Below are 22850 nucleotides of genomic sequence, written 5' to 3' on the forward strand. Positions count from 1 at the left end.
AACACATAATTGGTGGCACCTGAACACAATGTCAAAACATTTGTGTAAAATTACTTACAAAACATAAAATAATCTGTTCGATAAATCACAATCTCCTTTATTTTCAGTTTTTGTGGAATTAAGTTTAATCTACTCCCATGGGAGATTTGTTCCTCATACAAACAATTTTTGGCATTGCTGGGCCTCAGGTTGAGTGTAATATGGCCACTCCTGGCTCAGATAAAGGTGATCTTGGTGTGTGCCTGGTTTGTCTGCCAGACGTTCAGTTCTTCGTACTCCTCTATACACGCGTCCACCTGGTCTGGTTTGAATCCCTTGGAGACACACTGTTCCATCACCTCTGAAATCTTCACTGATCGAAGACCCTTGGAAGGAGCCATTTCCCTGACAATGCTGAATATCTGATCAGTCACATTGTGGGCTCTGAAAACAAATGTCATAATCATGTTAATACCTTCAATTCAGTTAAGTATGTTAGCACATTTTCAAAATCCTTCGTAAATATTTCCTTTAATTATTAACAGTATCAAGGTACTGTTAAGGATCTTTTTTCCAAATGGTCAAAATTTCATGGAATCAAAATTTCTGTTCATATTGTGGGTAGAAAATACCTCTGATTTCTTATTGTGACCAGTACATGAATAATAAGCAAGTGGAAGAAAATGCTTCGACAGTATAACAATAGGACGACATCTACTTTACCTATTGTGCATTTCATGAGCTGGATTGAGTGAATCCTTGGACATTTCCATCAACCTCATGGCCTCATTAACATCTTCCTTTCCACCACATCAGCCAATCTCAGCCTGGCGAGAGCAGTTGACAGCCGGAGGATAGCCAGCAGAGTACGAGCGGAGGTAAATGTCGTGTCCTTACTGTTCCTGGCCTCCTCATTCCACGTAAGCTCCAGTGATGTAATCCGACAGATTCTCCGTAATCACTGGCTGCTTCTTCTTACACACAATGTTGAGACACAAAGAAAATAACATTTGAACTTAACATTAATGTTAAATCACAATCAAAAGAGTTGTCTTCCTGAATATGTTTTTCTTAACTTATAATTTGTTTATATATACATTTGGGTTTCTAAGAGGCCTTTCTGGGTTAAAATGTGTTTACTCAAGTTTAAAGTAATATCTTTTTAACTTATCAATAAATATCAAAGTATGATTATTAAATTAAGTTTTTATAGTAAACATTTTTCTACCTGTTTTCTGTCCAAGGGAGTGAACTGGGATGGAGGCTGAACATTATGCTCGGTGTTCACTTGCTGAGTCTCAGAATTTTCTCTGTAGCTTTGTCGTTTTCAGCCACAGCAAATAGACTTTGAACGGAATTTCATTATTAAAATGCTTCAGACCATAGTTAAACAAGAATGTAACATTGTATCACAAAATTCATCAATGAAGTAAACAGACCATCAGACGTTCAATTCAGAGTTGATAAATGAAATATATTTTTTCAAACACACGTATTGTTTTTACTCGGTTTCTTATTATTATTATTATTCTTTTTTTTCTTCTGGATTTTTATGCTACGATCCAGAAATTTGCTCCAGTAGACCTTAGAAAATTCAAGTGTAGGTGTGAACAAGAACATTTTGTTGCATACGCATGCACGTGCGTGCCTGAAATGAGTGTGATATGCATTTGTAGTGGTATATAAGGATAGGAAGCTATTTATGCATGTTTTGCACACACGTGCATACTCGTCCGTATATGAAAATTAGAGATTTTTAAATTTTTCAATCTTTTTTTAAAATAGACTTATCGCGATATACTTCAAATATTCAGGGTTGGTAACGCGCTAGGGGGCATCTCAAACTTCATGGGTAAAGGTCATCAAAACAGGATGGGTTTGAAAACACGAGGGAAAGGTAGTCATCATATTAAGCCGTAGATTTTTTTTTTGATACGGAATCAATTAATTAATGGCTAGAGGAAACAAGAGAATATGGTCATTCGCACATGCATTTACATGTGCACGCGGCATTGCTAAAATTTGAATATACTCGGTATACTTCAGGGAAACGTTGTTAAAAGTGTAAAATGCATAGAGTTTGTCGTTTTTAATGAAGCTTAAAGGGAGTATGGCACCAAGAGGGAGTTGGGGAGCGTTTGGTAGATTGTATGAATTTGCTAAATTAGCCCTAGTTACAACTTAATATCACATCTGTAGTGTTAAAGAAAGCAATTCTGCTTAATACTATGTGTGTAGGTCATTTTGCAACCAAGTGACTCTTGGCAAAATTATACCAACTGCAAACAATACTTTAATCACAATAGTATTATACACTATACACAATATTTTTCCTTGTTTTTTTCAAAACAATTTCCTCAAGGCAAGTTTGGTAAATTTGGATTTTTGGGGGTAAAATCCGTGTTCACAAGATATTTACACTTACCTGCCTCCTTAACTATTTGCAATTTCCCTCTAGTTCCCCATACAATGCGTCCATATATTTTTTAGAGTAACTACGGTATCACCTTCAGTTATCCCCCTTAAAACTCACTAAATCGGTAAAATTAAAAATGCAAAATTCTAAACCCTTCAGTTGTCAAAACCATTACCTAAATAGACCTCATATGAGAAACAGATATCCTTAATAAACGAGGCCCATGGGCCACATCGCTCAACTCAGAAGCTTTGACCATTCTGTTCTTTACCAGATTTTCTACATAATGCTCCACTGATCATAATTTAGACATTTCTGGAATCACTACCCCATGATCCTTCCATGTGCACATAAGTTTCAGCAATATACCAGTGGTTCTACAAAATTTTCAAAATTTTTGTGTATCTATGTAAAGCTTCATCCTCCCAATGTGAATTAAAATGCAAATACTTTACTCACCAAAATCACAACCCGACTGGAAGAGGTTCAAAAATATTGTGAATATCCATTTTCGTCTGTGAACTTATATTTTTTTGTTACATTTGAGTTTCACCGAGATCTTTTCCCCAAGTACTATTAAAATGTGCTCTACAAATTTAGAGATGGCGTCCGAGAAGGTTGCGGGAAATATTGAATCTATAATTCTGTCAGTTACAGTAAATTTTATCTCAAGATAGGCAAAAAAAAATAAAGGTTCCACCTTACAGATACATTGGTATGATGTTTACGAGATAAAATTAATTCCATGGGATGATTGCGGATTTACAGCTAAAAAAATATCAAAATCTTAAACCTCATCAGTTCACACCCCCGTCCTAGATTAGGGAGTGAGGTACGTGGGATGGAGGCTAAGAAACAGTTTGCCTAAAAAGAACTGATAGTGATGTGCTGGGCAATAAAAGATTGAATTCATTTAGAATGCTTTATTTTCCTCTGTCTGCCTATGTCATTGTATGACAGCCAAAGCAAATCAAACCTAGACAGCAGAGCCGCGGGCAGCTGGTTATAATTTGTTCTAGTTACACTATAGACTGCCACATAAGTTTGGGGTTGTATCTGGACCATAGGCTGAAGAAGATTTTCAAAGATTTTTCCTATGCATTTCTATGTAAAATTTTGATTCCCCATCGTGGCCCTGCCCTTATGGGGGTCATGATTTGTCATGATACCAGCCTACAAAATTCATAATAATGGCCCAGTGGTAATTGAGATGGATTATCTATAATGAGTGACTTTTATAATATATATATCAAGATTTGATTAATGAAATACTATACCAATGCTTCAACATAATACTCGGCCCAGTGGTTCTTGAGAAGAAGATTTTCAAAGATACTACATCTTAACTTAATACTACATCTTCCCCCGGGGTCATGTTGAACAAATAATCTACACTATACTGCTTAATACTAGTTCTGTGTATCTTGAGAAGATTTTTAAAGATTTTTCCTATAAATTTTGGTAAAATTATACCACCTTCACACATGATTTGAACAATTTAATCACAATAGTATTATCAGCTTTTCTTATATTATGAAGAAAATTTTTTTCCTTATTCTTTTCAAAACAATCTCCCCTTGTTGAGGCAAATTTGGCCCTTTAAATTAAAATGACAAAATTAACAATGCACCAAGTTCAAAACCCTTTCAGTTGAAAATGTGAAAAGTTTACAGACGGACAGACGACGGACACGTGAAAAACAGATATCAGCTTGAAAAAACAGATCAACAGTGCTGTTGAATGCTAATTCCAAAGACCTACTAAAGATAAGAAAATGTTACCTTGGCAATGGAGATGGTTTGCTGCTCCATGACCTCATGGATAGCTGTTCTGTCTGCCTCCATCATCTTATCAAACTCGTCAATACAACACACGCCCTGATCAGCCAGGACTAAGGCTCCGCCCTCTAGAGTCATCTCGCCTGTGATGGGATCCTTCATTACAGCTGCGGTCAGACCGACTCCTGAAGATCCCCGTCCTGTGGTGTACTGACCTAAAATTTCATTATCAGAAATAAGAACTCTTACTTTCATGTCCTTGTCCAATGAAAGATCAAAAGAGCATCTGATTTACTCATTCATACTAAGTATGTACAGATTTATTGTAGTAAAGTTTCCACTGCACTACATTCAATGGACTATGCTTCAATTAACTTACTTCTAGGAGCCAATCTGTCAATGTAGGATAAAAGCTGAGATTTGGCCACACCAGGGTCTCCCATCAAACAGATATTGATGTTACCTAAAGGTACACACATATCACAGATATCAATTATTTATAAAACATCAGCAGCATTTACATTTAAATATAATATTAAGCAAAACCAGTCCAACAAAAATAATCCTACAAAGAAGTAAGTTTTACCTCTGATTTTCATGCCTCGTGGAGACTTGTCCACGCCCCCTACCAGGAGTAACAGGAGGGCCTTCTTGACATCCTCGTGTCCGTAGATCTCGGGAGCGATGCTGCTGGCCAGTTTATCATAGAAGTCGTCCTCAGCCACCTGTTTTATTTCATCCTCTGTCAGCTCTTCAGCTCCTAACTCATCATCCTCTGTTTTATTCATCTTGACAACTCTCTGTTAATGAACAGTAAAGTAACTTTAATAATAATTGATAAATGTACTTGGAATAGTTAGGTTTTTCATCAGATATGAAGATCTTTTTGAAAGTGTAAATCAATACCATGATATAAAAAGAGATTTAGAATTCAAATCAGAAACTTAACAAATATGCCGCTTTACATCAATGCCACTTACATGAGCTTCCATGATGTTTCTAAAGTCCCTGTTGAAGTTGTCCATATCCTTGCTTCATCAAAGGTAGAAATACCTTCGCAGAGTTAAGGAAATATCTAGCTTAGATCAACATTATTTCGAACTATCTGAAATCTGATTAACTGAAGGAAGCTTTCTGTTCTTAACTGACCCTACTCGATGAGAGATTAAGAGATATTAAGCCATTGCTTAATTCTGTAAATTGCGAGTTACAAAAATGCTTTAAAAACAAAAATGCTCGAAATAGTTGAAAAAAAGGGTTTTTCAGAGAAGGTGCCAAGAACAAAAAAAAAATTTGTGTTAAGGTGATCACAATTTACTTACATATTTGCAGTGAAATATTATTGCTCATCATGTTTCTTAATGGCAAATCACTGTGCAACCAAATGAAACATCAATACTAATACAATTGAATTCAACATTCAGTAACATTCATTTTACCAATTTTTCACATATTTTTTTTCATATTTCTGCATTAAAAAAATATATTGCAATTATGTGTTATGTCACTCTGCAAACTGATTGTTGATACAAAGGCACCATTATACCCTTAATCTTGATATATCAATTTGAAATGCATTTTGAAAATAACAGATCTCTCGGTTTTCAGTAATGAAGTGCTTTGACAGACAATAAATTACAATTAAGAGATTAAGATACAAATTGTGAACTGCCTTTTTCATAATCTTCATAACAATACGCTAAATTTGATATATGCCAAAACTTGAAAAATTTGAACTAAATTTTAATTTAGTATTTAACTGGATGCATGTCCAGTCATTATTCCCAAGAGACAAATGAAATTACATTATCTTCTGTGCAACTGGTGAAAAAGTCCATGTTTTTAACACTTGATGATGTTTCTTTTCAAAAAGTTAAAATAGGAGGTGCACAATGTAGTATTTTTGAAAGATTCTGTGAAAGTTTCATCAAATTTCATTCAGTGGCCCAAAATGAACAAGTCAATTAAGAGATGGGTAAATAAAAGCGTAACAGACGGACGAAAAAAAAATTAACAAAAAGAGTTGAAAATTCCAGGTACACGCTTTTCAAGCGGGGGGTATAAAGCAGGGATTTATCTAGCTATTTTGTCCAGACAAAACCGTTTTAAAATAAAAATGAAAAATGAGAGCCACAGGCTCAAAATAATAATCCGGAGGCGCGAGTATTCTAGGGGGCACAACTTCATATGGTGAAAATTTTTACAAATTTTCAGACAAATCCTTCCTATAGTTTCTGAGGGTCATTTGTAGACCTTTACAAAATCTCGTCTACACAGACAGACGGACATAGTGAGACAAAATATTAAATTCAAAAAAAAAAAAATATTTAGAGCTGACACAGAGAACAAAATTTGTGTTAAGGATACACCTGTTATGCTGACATGGTCCCCTGGCAAATCACATCTTGTTGTTTCCCCACGGCAAACACTGTTACTTCTGGGAATGTTTCCCACTGGAACTTGGTCACTAGTGATTTAAGCTCCATCTTACTCATCTACACTTTTCACATATCAAACTTCATACGTATATTTGCTATAATGGCAAATGTTTATCCAATCAAATATTCTCCATACAAAGGCATGAATACCCTTTTTTTCTTTAAATTGTATCAATATAGATTAACACATCTCTCGGTTTTCTATTGAGTAAAGTGAAAATTTCAGTACGATGTTTTAAATATTTTCAGTACAAACTTGGACTGCCTTTTTCATTATCCTCATAATAATATAAATTTGATATATGCAAAACTTGAAAATTTTAAATGAAATTGTAAACGTTTACCGGTAAAAACAATATATTAAAGAAATGATCAATTAAGCAACTGAAGGAATATAATTCCACTGATGTACATACGTGCTCTTGTATTTTGATTTCCTGGAACTTGACAAACTTTGAGCCTCGGCTTTGTAGATATAAATCTTCCACCAGACCTGTTTGTGGTACATTCCTGACTAGGGCACATGATCAAAGGCATAAAAGATGGAGAGTTTATCTGTTAAAAAAAATTAATTACAGTCTGAGAGCAAAATTTGCAAGTTAAAAGCAAGCAAAATCTCTTTTTTTCTTTTCAAGTAGAATATGTTGAAACCAGAACTTTATTTCTAAAGAAGTCTTTAAACACATCAAATAGATCACTTGTGCTATACCATGTACTTTAAAGTAACAACAGAAATACTTTTTTGGAAAATTTCTCTTTCAACAGGTTGCAAAATTTAAATGTATATTAATTCTTTTAAACAGGTCGTGTATCCAGAGCTGTGTTTTTTCTGTAAACACGTAACAGGTTCTACGGACCACCTATCACCGCTGATGTTGTTGCCACATGACCATCATTGGTTTGAGGCATGTTTCTATTCTGTTTACTTTAAAACATTGACATGAATGTTTGCTTTCACCTCTCGAATCAGCTGATGCTTTTCAAGCGTTGTAAGAATAATGAATATATTATAATTGTAGAAACTATATAGACTGCCAGTACTATGAAAAATGGGTATTATATACTTTGAACGAAAAAAAACTGCAACCACAGAAGAATATAGAGCAGTGTCCATGTTTTGCTCTGGTAGACGCAAAATATATGTCAAATTAAAAAATTAAAATAGGGTTGGCAGCAATGGCAATATATAATAAAGATTCTGTGAAACACTTACGTTAAATTTCACTCAGTAATATAAGGTGAGTTGCCACAACCATCATCGGTTTACCCCAGTTGTCCGTCACAATGCCCTTGACCTGCACGGCTTTCCAATGCAGTTTGCGGACCTCGCGAATCAGCTGATGCTTTTCATGGCCTGGGGCCTTAAAATAGACCTCACTTTGCACAATATAAAATTAAACATGCATCACAAGTCATGGTATAATTATCAGAATTTGCCACTTACTTCAGATTCTCCTAAATTTTATAATAAACATGCTAATAATTATTATTAAACATAGTGGCAGCTTAGTAGATCAATTGAACAATGTTTTCCCACTGTTTAAATGTTAGCAGTATCTCAAAGAAGTACATGAAACTCCATCTTAGTAGAAAATGTGAAAAAATAATTAAATTAAATAAATACCTGGTAACCCCATTTTGGCAGAAGGAACCCAAGAACTTAAGGGTGGTATTAAAAAACTTAGATATACCAACATCTCTTACAAATTAAACATTATATCTTGAAGTTTAATAATATATATTTTATTGCAATGCATACAGTGAAATTGAAATCACCCCCAAAAACTGTGAATCAGACTAAAAACTACCACATTATCAGGGTACTTACAATCTTCTCATCAGCTCTGCTGGGTACTTATTCTGGGGGTCACGGGTTATTTCTTGACCATCAGGATGGTTTCTCTGCTCCATCAGCAACCTGTGCTCAATGTAAACATCAAGGGCATCTTTATGGACCACCTACAATAATAAGACACAGATCAAATATATCTTTTCCATGTTTCAAGATATGAGGAATTCATACATTTTTTTCCACACTAGTTAAGAATTGTTTTTAGTATATGTATGTATATTTTAGTTTCATTCAACTATGAAAATTTACATACAAAATTACCTCTCTTTCTTTATAATCTGGTAGAATTTCTTGAATGGCATCAGCAAAAAGTGCAGTGTATCTGCGGGTGTTTTCTTCAATAGCATCCTTGAGTTCTGGGTCAAAATCATTAATGTTGTCTAGATCAATAGTCAAGGCTACCTGTTCTCTGTGAGCTATTTTGACCTGTCAAAATACAATTGTTACTCAAGTTGATGATGTCCATATCTTTAACAGTCAATGGGTTTCCTGCTGGTCTATTGATCTGTCAATATTTCACTACCTTTTTGAATCCTAGTTCCCTGAGGCAATCCAAAACAAAACTAATACAAAGGTGTTTACCTTTGGTCACAAAATAAAGTCAGCAATTGAGTAAATGTAAATAACTTCAACCTTCTGTTTATAGGGAATATAATTATGCTATGTAAAATAATTAGGGGTGACGATATACCAATAACCGATACATATCGATATTTTCCTCCAAGATACGGTTTCATACAAGCATTCAAATATCGGTACGAAAGGATACACGAACGACCTATCCAAAAATTAAAATGAAAGTACCTGTTCTTGAAAATGGCGGCCTGTAGAACAAGAGATCTTTTGATACTGAAAACACACTTTAGCACTGATAAGTCGTTGATTAGGGGTAATACGTTTTCACTTTTAAGCAGCCTTGGTAGATTGGACAAGAAAACATTTCAGTGTGCAGAGCGTGCTATACACAGAAAAGTATCGTTTCCAGAACATTTGATATTATTGTTATTCCATTTATACTTTTTTTTTGTAATCTCACTAACTTGGCTACAGACTTTCAGCAATTAATAATAATGTAAATGTGATTTTTTTAAATGAATTTTTAGTCAGTGTTCGTTGATAAACTACACAACTATTTGTAAACAACTTGTTAATAGAAATTTGGTAATATGTACAATTGTCCCGTACCCTCGAATCATGAGTTTTCGTGGCATTACGGTTAATTTGTAATAAAGTGCTTCAAGACCGAATAATTGAGATGTTTGCTATTTACCACATATACAAACAATAATTCTCCTTATTTCAAAATGATTTTAACTCGCATATCATTTGTTATTTGTTCTGAAGGTCATTAAAATTCTTGCATAGTTGCTCTTTCGATTTTTTTGTACGTCATATGTTTTCGTGGTATTTATAAAACAAGCAAACTATGGAAATCTAGTCGGGCAAAATCCTTATAAATTTTACAGAGTCAAAAATACTAGTTAATTTCAAAACGATTACATTATTTGACATGGAAATTTATTTGTTGATAATTAAGACCACATCTATCTAGGCGTGCGTAAGCTGTATTGCTAAATAATGTAAAAATTTTCTCTTTCTCATGAGTGGCCTGGAAATAATTTTGTAAATCTTTATTTTAATGTTTCATGTTTTAAAATATTAATTCCATGTATACTTAAAGAAATAAAATGTTTAAATCAATTAATCATCAAAGGCATAATTTTTTTTTAGCATGTAACTTTTTAACACCCCCAATATTTTCTTTGAAAATTATATAAAAAATGACGTTACTAGATCACCGTGAAAAAAAAATCAAAAGTGGGAAATTCCAAATTATTGTCACATGACCAGCTGTAATTGAACAGAATGATACTGCGCAGGATCGATTGGCTATTAGTTTGTAAGTTTGATATTCTAGTTCAAAACACGATGGATAAGCGTATATTACGCAAATTGTCAAATTTGAACTATGCATAACTCATCGCTATATTTTATTTTGACAAAGGCAAAAAGGTTTAACATTTGGTCATAAAACATGCACAGGGTTCCCCTTTATTAATAGCAAATATGACGTCATTCCGATCTCGCATTGTGGTATTATTCCTAAAAATAAAAAATACCACGAAAACGTATATACCACGAAAAACACATGACGGATAAAATGGTACATTGTTTTTATAACGTTTTAGTCAATGAAGTTGATTAACTTCATTTCTTCAAGTATTTATTTCATAGCACACATGATTTGATATAGAATAATTTTTTGAGTTAATGTCAAGACAAAAAAAATGAAATAAAATATTTTTTAAAAAGTTTTATGATTTTATCATAATATCGAGATACGTATCGTATCGTGCCAATAATATATCGAGATACATATCGTATCGCAAGATGTGTGTATGTCCCACCCCTAAAAATAATGTGTTCAAATACATTGTATACGACTCTTCATACATTTCTTGCAAAGAGATGCACACATCACATGTAGCTCAAAAGTCTTTACCAATTGTTGACTATAAACAAAGTCTTTTCCACCATCATCGCCGTCTACATAGAACTCCCGAAGAAATGTTTTGATTTTTCTGCAACAAAAACATTTCAGTTTTAAACATACATATCTGCTGATATTCAATTGTTAAGTGTCTTTGGAAGCATTACTAACCTTTATCTGCTGCATAATCTCTTGGTGGCATTTTGATTTCTTGGCGTGATCTGACTGTAAAGCAACTTCCAGCAGTTTACCAAATAACAACAATGCTTCGATTTATGGCGCGAAGATCATACCACGTGGTTTCGGGAATAGGAAGTGACAATCTTCAACGGATTAAAACATGTGTCGGATATTGTTTGCAACCCCCCCACCCCCCCACTTCCAGTATTCTCATTTTTTAAGCTAAGAACATATAATACATGGAATAAACATTTATGTTCTTGTATTTGATGAATGTACAGTTTTTTAATGCATTGGCGCCTGAAGCACATTGGAAGTGAGGGGTGGGGTGCACGTGGGGCTAATTCAACATGTTCAAAGAGAAAAAAAATTTCAAACCAGACCTTTTATCCCCTCCCCCCAAAAAAATGGGTTTGGGGTGGGTTGGGGCACACATGTTGAGGCTAACCACCGACCCCCCCCCCCCTTGCGGTTCCGTCACCTTTGTTATATTGACTTTGGTTTATAATATACTTCAGTCAACTACTCTTTTCCATAAGGCATTTGCACATGTAGCATTGGCGTCTGAAGCACATTGGAAGGGAGGGGTGGGGGGGGGGGGGGGGGCTAATTCAACATGTTCAAAGAGAACAAAAATTTCAAAGCAGACCTTTGCCCCCCCCCCCAAAAAAATGGGGATGGAGTGGGTTGGGGCACACAGGTTGGGGCTAACCACCGAAGCCCCCCCCCCCCCCCCCTGCGGTTCCGTCACCTTTGTTATGTTGACTTTGGTTTATGGTATGCTATATATATGGCACGCCAAATTCACAAAAATGAGCAAAGCATAGGTTCACAGTCGATAAACTAGGTTTATCGGTTGTAAACTATAGTTTACGGACTGTAAACTATAGTTAACAACGTTAATCTATATTTTACATCTGTAAACTAAAGTTAACGCGATAATCTATGTTTTACAACCGTAAACTATACTTAACACTGAAAACAATCATTTGCGATTGCAAAACATAGATTATCTGATAAATACAGTTTCACGATTTGTAAACTATAGTTTACAAACCGTTAACTATAGTTAACGATCTGATAAATATAGTTTCACGATTTGTGAAACTATGATTAATAACTCTTAACCATAGTTTACGATCGTAAACTATAGTTTACAAACGTGAATCTATGTTTATCAACAAAATCTATTGTTAATGCCTATTACAGACAGATAAACTTAGATTATCATTCGTAAACTATAGTTAACAACCGTTAAATATAGTTTTACAGGTGAAAACTATACTTAACGAATCGTTAACTATAGTTTACGGTTTGTAAACTATAGTTTACAGTCGATAAACCTAGTTTATCAAATGTGAAACTAGGTTTATCTCATTTTTGTGAATTTGGCGTGCCATATATATACTTCAGTCAACTACTCTTTTCCATAAGGCATTTGCACATGTAAGGCAGCAGACATTTATTATACATGTGTACTATCATTCACATAGCCATAATATGTTATCGACAATCTTTCCCGTGACATGAAGTAGGGAAAAATATATCTCAATCATTAATGGAAATACTAAGGCATATGTATAAATTGTCACTTTATAGCAGAACACAACAATTGCATTGTGTCAACTTTCCATTACATTATGTCAACACATTGTGACATTTACTTACAGTACTATTGCTTATGTCAACTTTCCATTACATTATGTACAAAACAATTTTTACTATTGCGTTATGTTAATGTACTCTTTATGGCTTAACTTGTTGTAACACACACTACTATTGCGTTATGTCAACTTTACATTACATTATGTTAAGTCTTTATTGCATTAACTCGCACTCAAATCTTCCATTGCATTATATCAGCTCTTTATGACATTAAGTCAAAACAATTTTACGTGGTGTAAAGATGTTAATATATAATTTAAACTCATTATTACATTATGTGCACTCTCTATTATTTGGTCTATATTCATTACATGATGTGAATTTATCTTTAATTCAATATCAAGTCGCTATAACAGATGTCAGAATTTCATATATGATGTGAAAAAAATTGTCACATGTGGCCAATTCTTTACTATCTTGTGTCATCAATATGCTACATGAATCTATTACATGATGTCAATTTTCCCTTACTTTTTGACAAATCATTATTATGTTATGCCATTGTATCTCTACATTGTGTCTAAAATGCTTAGCCTCTTGTCAGTATATCTTAGAATATTTCAACTCTTTATTATGTGACGTAAGGTTTAGGTTATGCCTAAAAGTTCTGTGTTTTCAATACTAGTATTACATGCACATATGTTAAACTTGCAAATGATTTAAATTAAAGTATCAAATATTAAATTATACACAAGACTTAATTAATCCTTAATTAAATATCAGGTTAAATTAAAAATAGGATCATGTTTGGAATCTTTATTGACGATTTGAGAAGTTGAAAAGTTCTGATCTAACTACAAAACACTGTCCTAAGCTTTTTATCAGTCTTTAACCCTCCTTTTCAAAAAAAAAAAAAAAGTGTAAATACATCGTATTTCATACGTGCACTGGTGGGAGCTGGGGATTGGAAACTTTAGTGACCAAAATATGCATGAAATTAATCAATTGATTTTCTTTGTAGGACATTGCATTAGTTTTACATAAAGTATAACTGAAATAAGTTGAAACGTTTTATAAAAAAAATCTAAAGCCTGAGAGCTTTCGGGCTTTCACCCCCTGGTCCCCAACTTAGACACCATATCGTCCCCCTATAGCTACTCCTTTCAAGAACAGAAGATCGCAACTGATATGAGCCCGTGTTAATTTAAGTGAAAACGTAGATTTTTGTAACAGAATTCTGGTCCTGGAATGGTTGAAAAATTACTAATTCCAGTGGACGTTGCATCGTTTTTGAAAACTGGGGGAGGTTTGTCAGCCAGAAAAAAACGTACAAAAAAAGCGAAAAAAAAATCCAAACTCGAAAATCTTATTTCGGGTGAAAGGAGGGGGGGGGGGTCCAACTTCGATCAGTTCTTAAAAAAATTCCAAATATACTACATTACCCTTATACTTCAGCAAAAAGTGGGACTGAATTTCAATGAACATTTTCTATGATAAAGTTATGTCGGAAAAAAGAGGAAGTCAGACCCCTAACCCCCCCCCCCCCCCCCTCATATAATGTGTCTGTAATTCGTCCTAATTAATCAGGACCCCCCCCCCCCCCTTCACAGTCGTGAAAACACGGTCATCAACTTTGACATAATGTAAATGTATTTAACAGCGGGTAATGAACATTTGTAATCAACATGATAAAGAATTAACACAATGTAAAGATGTAAAGTTTTAAATCACATAAGAAAGAGTTAACATATTCTTATTAAATATCCACATAAAGGAATGGAGTTTTTACATAACGTAATAAAGTGTTGATATAATATGGAACGCCGTGACTGTCTCCATAATATATGTTCACATTATGTTATTAACCTTTTTACATCACGTAATAAATAACCGACATATAGGTAAGATGTATTCACCTCACATTCAATTGTGATGACCTCGGCATAAAATAAAGATACATTAACATCACGTAATAATGCTTTGTTATAATAGAAATATACACTCACAAAAGGGAATGGACTTTGACTAAATGTAATGAAAAATTTAATCATAGAACACATGTAAAACGCTTAACTTGACGTAATGCAATTTTGGCCTCACATATTAAAGAAATGAAATGATATAAAGAAACATTCATTTCACGTAATTAAGTTTTAACACAATGTAAACATATTTTCACTTCACATAATGAACTTTGGTCTTCAAGTTATAAAGTGCCGACATAATGGAAGAATGTGTTTACTTCATGTAATGCAGCATTGACATGATGTAAAGATATTTTTACATCACCCCATAAAAAAATGATATAACGTAAAGATATGTTCACATCACGTAATGATAGATTGACATAATGAATGCATAGTTTTATGCTATAAGGCAGTGATGGCGTTCCATACATATGATTTCAGGGACCTATATACTTAGTATATAGGTCCCTGATGATTTCGATTCCAACTAATTCCAAAAAAAATTATCATCACATTATTAATCATCGCAACCCTTTTAATGAGAACATTTTCAACATTAAAATACTATCTGTTTTGTAACAAGTTAGCCTTTGCACCCCCACCCCCCTTTAAATGCACTATTATGATGTATCTGGATTAATTGCATATCTATGAATTTTGACATGATATGTTAACCAAACGTGTATATATTTTCAACTTTATACAATATTCGTAGCCTTTTTATAGAAATTAATATCACATAATTGAAAGTCGAACTTTGAAAATGTTGATAATAAAGAAAATATTAATATATACTCTTTCCAGGTAATAAATTAAAAGCATTAATTATAAACGTATTGATTAAAAAGCGCTCATAGACCTCCTTTCTTTTTGAACATGCACTTCATTTTGCGCCTTGCTACGCCAGTTCATTTTGCGCCTTGCTACGCCAGTGATTAAAGTATACTTTTCAGTATTATCATGCAGATAAATTTTATTTTAAGAAAACTAAATAAACTTAATGAATCTGTTCATATTATTTGTACAAAACAATTTTTACTTTGATTAATTATCTTACTTACCTATCTTGTTGTGCAGGCCGGATCAGCATGTGAGAAAGTTCATATTAAAAAAAAAATTATATACTTTTAATTTATTTGAGAAAAAAAGTCAAATTATTGGATGTATGTATATTCATCATGAAAATTTAAAAGACTCAAAACAGTGGCATATTTCCTTAATAGGGAATTAATTCAGAATAATTTAACTGAAAAAAAACAATAAAGAACCCACAAAAATGTGCTTTGTGTAAGCATTTTTCCTGAAAAGGCAGTTGTGTTTACAAGTATTCTAACGCATGCGCGATAACCTTCTTGACCCTAGACTATGGAGTAATATCTGAAATGGTAAGGAAATGGAAAACGATACGATTATTAATATTGAGATCTATCTGTACTGTTAAAGTGATATTTTTATTATTCGATTTTGTAGCACAAGTTGAAAAGTTCCCAGAAAGACAAAGTGAGGCAATTTATTGCCTTCACACAAACGGGAGAAAAGTCAGCAATCAACTGCCTAGGAGCTCACGATTGGAAACTCGATGTTGCTGTTGACAATTTCTTTCAAAACCAATTAATAGCGATCGCTATAGTAGCGAACCCAGATAACATCGACAAAAAAGAAACTCGATGCCCTATGGCAGAGAAGGTAAAAACACAGATGCGGGGTACTGTGATGGTAATGTTGTTATATAGTTCGAATTTTCTCTGCAGTGTTTATGCTGTAATACGAGCTGGTGCTGCAAATTCAGACTTCTTATACAGTATCTCTAAATTTCTGAATATTAATGAATACGTCTATGCTAAGATGCTAAATAGAACACATGATCTTTAAGGTAGGTAAATGATTTGACAGAACCTCCCAAAGATAAGTAAGTTTTGATATGTGTCCCGTTATTAGAATAAAGTCAAGCATACTGGACTTGTAAGACTCTTAATCCTATGATATTATGTTTTTTTCATTTAAGAAATGTCAGACAGTAATTAATTGAAAGAAAGTATTCTAAATGAAGATATAATGAAATTCTATATCTATGTGAAATTCAATTTATACCTATTTTAAAACGTAATCATTGTCATCTGAACTAATAATTTAATTAAATAAATATTCATTAATGTCCTAGCAATTAATTATAACATTTTCCAACACATAGCAGACAAGATGACAGTATTGGAGTAATGAAATTTCTGGAGGATTTGAGTTTAAGTCCAGAATTTGAACTGTTTTACTCATAGCATGGAAGTTCAAAAACAGTGTGAATTTACAAAAGAAGAATTTATCAACGGCATGACAGAATTAAAGTAATATTTGATTTTTTTTTAATAAAAATGAAAATAATACAAATTATTAACTACAGAATCCACATTGAAGTGCAAACTTTCCAACAGAGTTGACAATTCTTTCAGATATCTAGTAAACTGTAAATTTGATACAGAAATTCTATAAACAAAGATTAATTGTTTCTGTACATTTTCATACAACACATAGCATCTTTGTCAATATTGGATATGATTTCACAGTACCTAGTAGTAAGATTTGAATAAAAGGAAAAAAACAACTTAAAAAGCTGAATTTGTTTCACTAGCTAGTCCACATTATTGATACTAGATCATCATTATCCCATAGAAATTGGTTTACTTATCAAACAGTTTTTAACTAAGGAAAAGAATTTGTATTTTTTTTTTTTTTTTTTTACAAATCAATCAAACAATCATCAGATAATTTTTGATAATTTATACATTTAGATTCATATGATGTCTACTGTCTAGATATATTTTCATTTAATATATTATTTTAAAGTGATGCAATTATTTGCATTAAATGTTATACAGTAAAACATGTATAACTTTTAATAACGTTTTGACTTTATCACATACATGTTTCTCTAGTAATCTAATCTGTTGATTTGTTTTAGCTGTGATTCAGTAGACAAATTGAAAAGTAAGTGTCCTGTGCTAGAGCAAGAAATCAGGGATTCCAGCAGATTTAAAGACTTTTATCAATTCACATTCAATTACGCGAAAAATCCAGGACAAAAAGGGTTAGGTGAGTGTATATGAGATGAATGCAATGGATTTAGCAAAATATGACCAATGCATTAAAAATAATTAAGAGTTGATTTTATTGTATGCTTTGACTTGTTTGATAATATTAAAATGTTTGTCTTTTTTAACAGATCTTGATATGGCAATAGCATACTGGAATATAGTTCTTGCAGGCAAATTCAAGTTTCTCAAAATCTGGAGTGAATTTTTGCAGGTAAATATGAATTCTTAGAACAAATAAATATTTTTTTTCAATCAGACTTTATTTAGTTAATACTTGTGAACTATGAAATAACAGTAAACTTGAAGTACTGGGCACTTGCAAATTTAATATGTTATATCTGATATTAATTTTGTCCTTATAAAAAAACTTGTTATATTGTATAGTGAATTTGCAAGTATGACTAGCAAATGTACTTCAAAAAGTATTAAATGCAAATGATATCTTAGAATTCAAAAGTTTTAGATGAATTGAAATGTAAATTAAAAATTGTTAACGAATATTATGCTACATGTTCAAATAATTGAAATCTTTGGAAATTTCTTATTAAGATCTATATTTTCAATATTTTCAAACTCAGATAAAGAATGTCAATTTACCACATCTGAGTTTGTTATTTTCATAATATTTTACAAGATTAACATTTTTGTTAAGAATTTTGCCTCAAATTCCAAAAAAAAAAAAAAAATAAACCCTTCACTTTTTCCATAAATGTGCAATATTCATGTTTATATAAACAAGTTTTACCCTGCTTTACTGTACTTCTAACATTCGATATTCTTTTTTCCTAGGAACATCACAAAAGATCAATTCCAAAAGACACATGGAACCTTTTATTAGACTTTTGTAATATGATAAATGAAGATATGTCAAATTATGATGAAGAAGGTAAGACCATATATCAAACCTGTCACCCTGGCCTTTAAAAATGTTTAATTTAGAAGGCACCCTATATCAAACTGTTGGTATGCCCTCCAAAAACAGTAAAGACTCAAAGGCACCCTGTATCAAAATCTTGGTATGTCCTCCAAAAAAAAAAAAACAGTCAAGACTCAAAGCACCCTATATCAAACTGTTCATCTGTCTTTCAAAAACAGTTGACTAGAATTTAATGTAATGGTATATCAACCATCAAATGACTCTTAAAACAAGTTGTGTCTGGGGAACTAGAATATAAATGTGAACTTATAGTTTATTGGTTTGGACATCACCTTCAAAATATGAATTGTTTTTGTATTTTTTCTCTGGATTTAGAAACAGAAATTGGAAATTCTTAGAAAGTTATATTTTACATGCACAAATTACAGAATTTAAGCTTCTTTTAAAATAAATTTTTAGTTCCATCAAATAAAATTTTAAAAAAATCTAGTGCCTTTGTACTATTGTATTCTTTACCCCCTCTCTATGTTAAGCTAGTGCAGTTCTTTGTTTTTTTAGCGGGTATATTTTTTTAACAGTAACATTTTTTGGTATCAATCCATTTTATCTTATTCTTTAGTTGGTGTTTCATTGCAAATAATTATGTTTTTTCAGAAGTGATTCTCTCCCCTCTGTCAGTAGCTTAGTATTAAGACTTGGTCTTCATATGTTTGCTGCCTACACTGCAGCAAATTTACCGTGCTACTAGTGAAATTTTTAGCTGGATTAGCTAAGTTTTCGTCTATGATTTATTTCATGAATAAAATGTCAAAAGTCTTGTGTTAAAATAATTTTTCTTGTGAACAATATTGCACAGTAACATTTTGATGAGTGCTTTTTGTAAAGAAAACCCATTTCTACCCTCTGTATAGTGTAAGAGGGTAAATCAATTGAAAAAGCAAAAGTACCTTGTTTATAAAAAGACGGTCAACAAACAGCTAAATCCTCCATATTCTGTGTTTCAGGAGCCTGGCCGGTGTTAATAGATGAATTTGTGGAATATGCAAAACCAATGATTGGGCCTAAGAGTACAACAGTCTGAGAAAGGCTCATATTATGTGATTTTTGTGCTCTATTCTCAAGGAGGATTACTTGAAAAAGAGAATACTTTCATCAAAAACACCAAAATAGACAAAAGTTTATCCGATTTTATCTTGTTAAATCATAGCACAAATATTCCTCCTATCTGCCACAATATATTAATAGACATGCAAAGAATATTAAATATTCAAATTATTTAATGATATGTTTACATGACGATGGAGTGATGTCTTTGTATATGTTTTATGTAATATATCTTAAAAAAAGTGTACATGGTTTTTTGATTGTGTTAAATGGCATCAAGCAGTTAGAAAGGCATAGGTGCTAAATACTTTCAACTCAGGTGATATGTTGAATTGTGTGGTGAAATGAATTCATTTGTAAACAGGATGAGTATAAGTGTAGTCAAATGCACAGAAAGTGTTATTTAAGTGTTAAACATGGACTATGTTGTCTAGTACTTGGATCTGTAAATCTCTGGTTTTGTCTTTCCGAATTTTCTCAACCAGAGAGCTATAGTTCTGCAGCTAGAACAAGACAATAAAATGCTCATGGAGTCCCTAATTTGCCCAAAGAACCTAGAATGCTTTCTGACTAAAAGCTGATGTTCTTTTTTGCAAGGAATAAACTTCCATGATTTTACTCAAACTTTTAAGAAAGATTAGTGTAGAAGACAAAGGGAGACAGACAGACAACAAAGAGTAATTGTCCATGGAACATGAGACATAACCAAATGTTTAAATGGTTATTGTAAGGTCAAAGTAAAATAAAATTGTATTTACAAGTGCATAGACTTACATAAACTTATCTTGAATTTTTCTCCAAATTTAAAACAAAAGGTCAGAGTCAAAGAAAGTTTCAATTAATAAAAATGATGCAATTTGATAGTACATATCGAATTATATCAACATATACAGCTTGATAAAAGTATCTGAATTTGTTTCTCTTAAATGGAGCTAAACGTAGAATTAAAAAAAATAAATCAAGACAAAAAGAATAAAGATAAAATAGTGACCGATCTGAAAAAATTGATACAATTTAAATCTGTTCAGAGGGCATAAAACACGGACCTGGAAATTCCAGAATCGAGATCAGTTCCTAGAAATAAACATCCCCTGTTGATGTCACATCCGCCGTGAGCCACTATTACCTGCTTATGTTGTTTATGTCCATCAACTTATTTTGGAAAAAATCATTAATGGTAACTTAACAATTCAAATATACCCTGGTATATATATTATTTAAAAAAAATACATCGTTAATTCAAACATGGACTGATTTTTTTTTCATCGGTTTGTTTGGCCACGATTTTACGACAGCGAATAGTAAAGCTTAAAAGTTAGTTCTGAATACAAATTTGAAATAATGTGGACTTCCCAAAACATTAAAAGTGTGATCAGGTGCCATGGAGAATTAATAAAAAAAAAAGTGAAAATAAATAACAGTGATCGATCTAAAAAAAATCTGCAAACAATTTAAATTGTGATCAGAGGCATAAAACACGAACCCCAGAGATTCCAGAGGTAGAATCAGGTGCCTAGGAGGAGTAAACATCCCCCGTTGAACGGTCACAGTCGTCGTTAGCCCTACATTGTTTAAGTAGATTGAACCTTCATAGTCAAATTTCATAGAAAAAAAAAAACCCAAAATAAACAAATGATATGAAACAATTCAACGAAAATTCGATAGATTACTAGTATATTAATTTTTTGCTAACAAGGTCATTCGGAACCCACAGTTTTTCTCCATGTTACACTGCTTTGAACGAAGTGTAATGAAGAGAAACCCATGGGTTCCGACGATGAAGCTCATTATATAACGACCAGAGAATTTATAAAATGCTTTCTTTAGAAGAGGTTGTCGAACGCCCTGAAACATCTACTTATCTGTAAGCAACCTACATCAGTTTAAAACTTATTCGTACTCAGAGCGTGCTCTTGAGTATCAAATACGATAGGAGATGTACACTTTTATGCAAGTGATGGCGGAATATTGCTACATAAATAAAGATAGCTGGCTGTTGACAAACATCATCATGGTTGTCATACATTAAAAAAGATAGATGTAAACTGCATCTCGGAAATATGTTGAATTATGATGCTCAACTGCAGAAAAACTGCTGGGCTATTGATTTCATGTGTTGTTTGCAAGATCCACAATTGCATAATACTAAGTATATGAAATGCAATCATTCATTTACAATCATGTTTATTTTTGTGATCTTACAGTATAATTATAAGAAATATTGCTTTTTATATGTTATCCTTTTTGAACATTCGACATTTTTTTTTTTATAGATTATATGTCGTTCTGGAGGAGGTAATCTACTTTACTTATCTAATTAAAATACATCTACAAAAATCCCACGGACTTATCTCGATACACCCTTATCGAATTCTGATTCTATATGTTAAATGAAGTTATCCCTCTTTCACTGAAAATTCACAAAATCCTTTTTAAAAATAACAAAACTAAACAAAAACAATGTTTTGCTTTCAACTACTAGTATGTATGGTTCATTTTATATGTTTTCTATATTTCTTAGAGAAATATTCATTAACATTAGATAACAATTGAGAAAAAAATATCTAGTAGAAAATTTAAACATCAATAGTGTCTGAAAACCACTTTATTTCTTATGAGTTGTACATAGAATTATTTCCACAATTCAATACACTTATACTATTAAACACAACAATATACTAAACTATCTGTTCCTATCATGACATAGGAATATATCCGAATCTGTGACTTGAAATCCTGAAATCTATTTTAAAATCATAAAAACATCCGCTTAATGTGAATTACATCATCTTAAAATTCGTAGAACATTCAAAACATTGTTTAAAACTATAAAAATAAAATCATATCTTAATTGTCTGTCGTGGGTTTCAATGGGCTGAGGGTGAAATCTCTCACTAGGCAGAGTAACACCAAGTTGGTCCCACCCACACAGGATACCGTAAAGCTTAATAATAACACGTGTCATCTTTCTTTTAACTTCTGTGTGAGTTTCAATATCGTGTATATACTCCATGTAAGATACAGCGTGTGTTAATATTCTCCTCTTCTCTTGCTGAGATATGTCCTTAATTCAAAAT

At 32.6% G+C, this 22850-nt stretch overlaps 2 pseudogenes; one reads left to right on the forward strand and one right to left on the reverse strand.

The window, feature by feature from the left end:
- Positions 1–6: 6 nt before the first annotated feature.
- LOC134229388 (DNA replication licensing factor mcm7-like) lies at positions 7–11156 on the reverse strand (annotated as a pseudogene).
- A 4904-nt stretch (positions 11157–16060) lies between these two features.
- LOC134229387 (DCN1-like protein 1) lies at positions 16061–20020 on the forward strand (annotated as a pseudogene).
- Positions 20021–22850: the final 2830 nt, after the last annotated feature.

Source organism: Saccostrea cucullata, unplaced genomic scaffold, assembly GCF_032062105.1.
Source record: "Saccostrea cucullata isolate Sc308-1 unplaced genomic scaffold, CSIRO_AGI_Scuc_v1 ctg9123, whole genome shotgun sequence".
Lineage (NCBI taxonomy): Eukaryota > Metazoa > Mollusca > Bivalvia > Ostreida > Ostreidae > Saccostrea > Saccostrea cuccullata.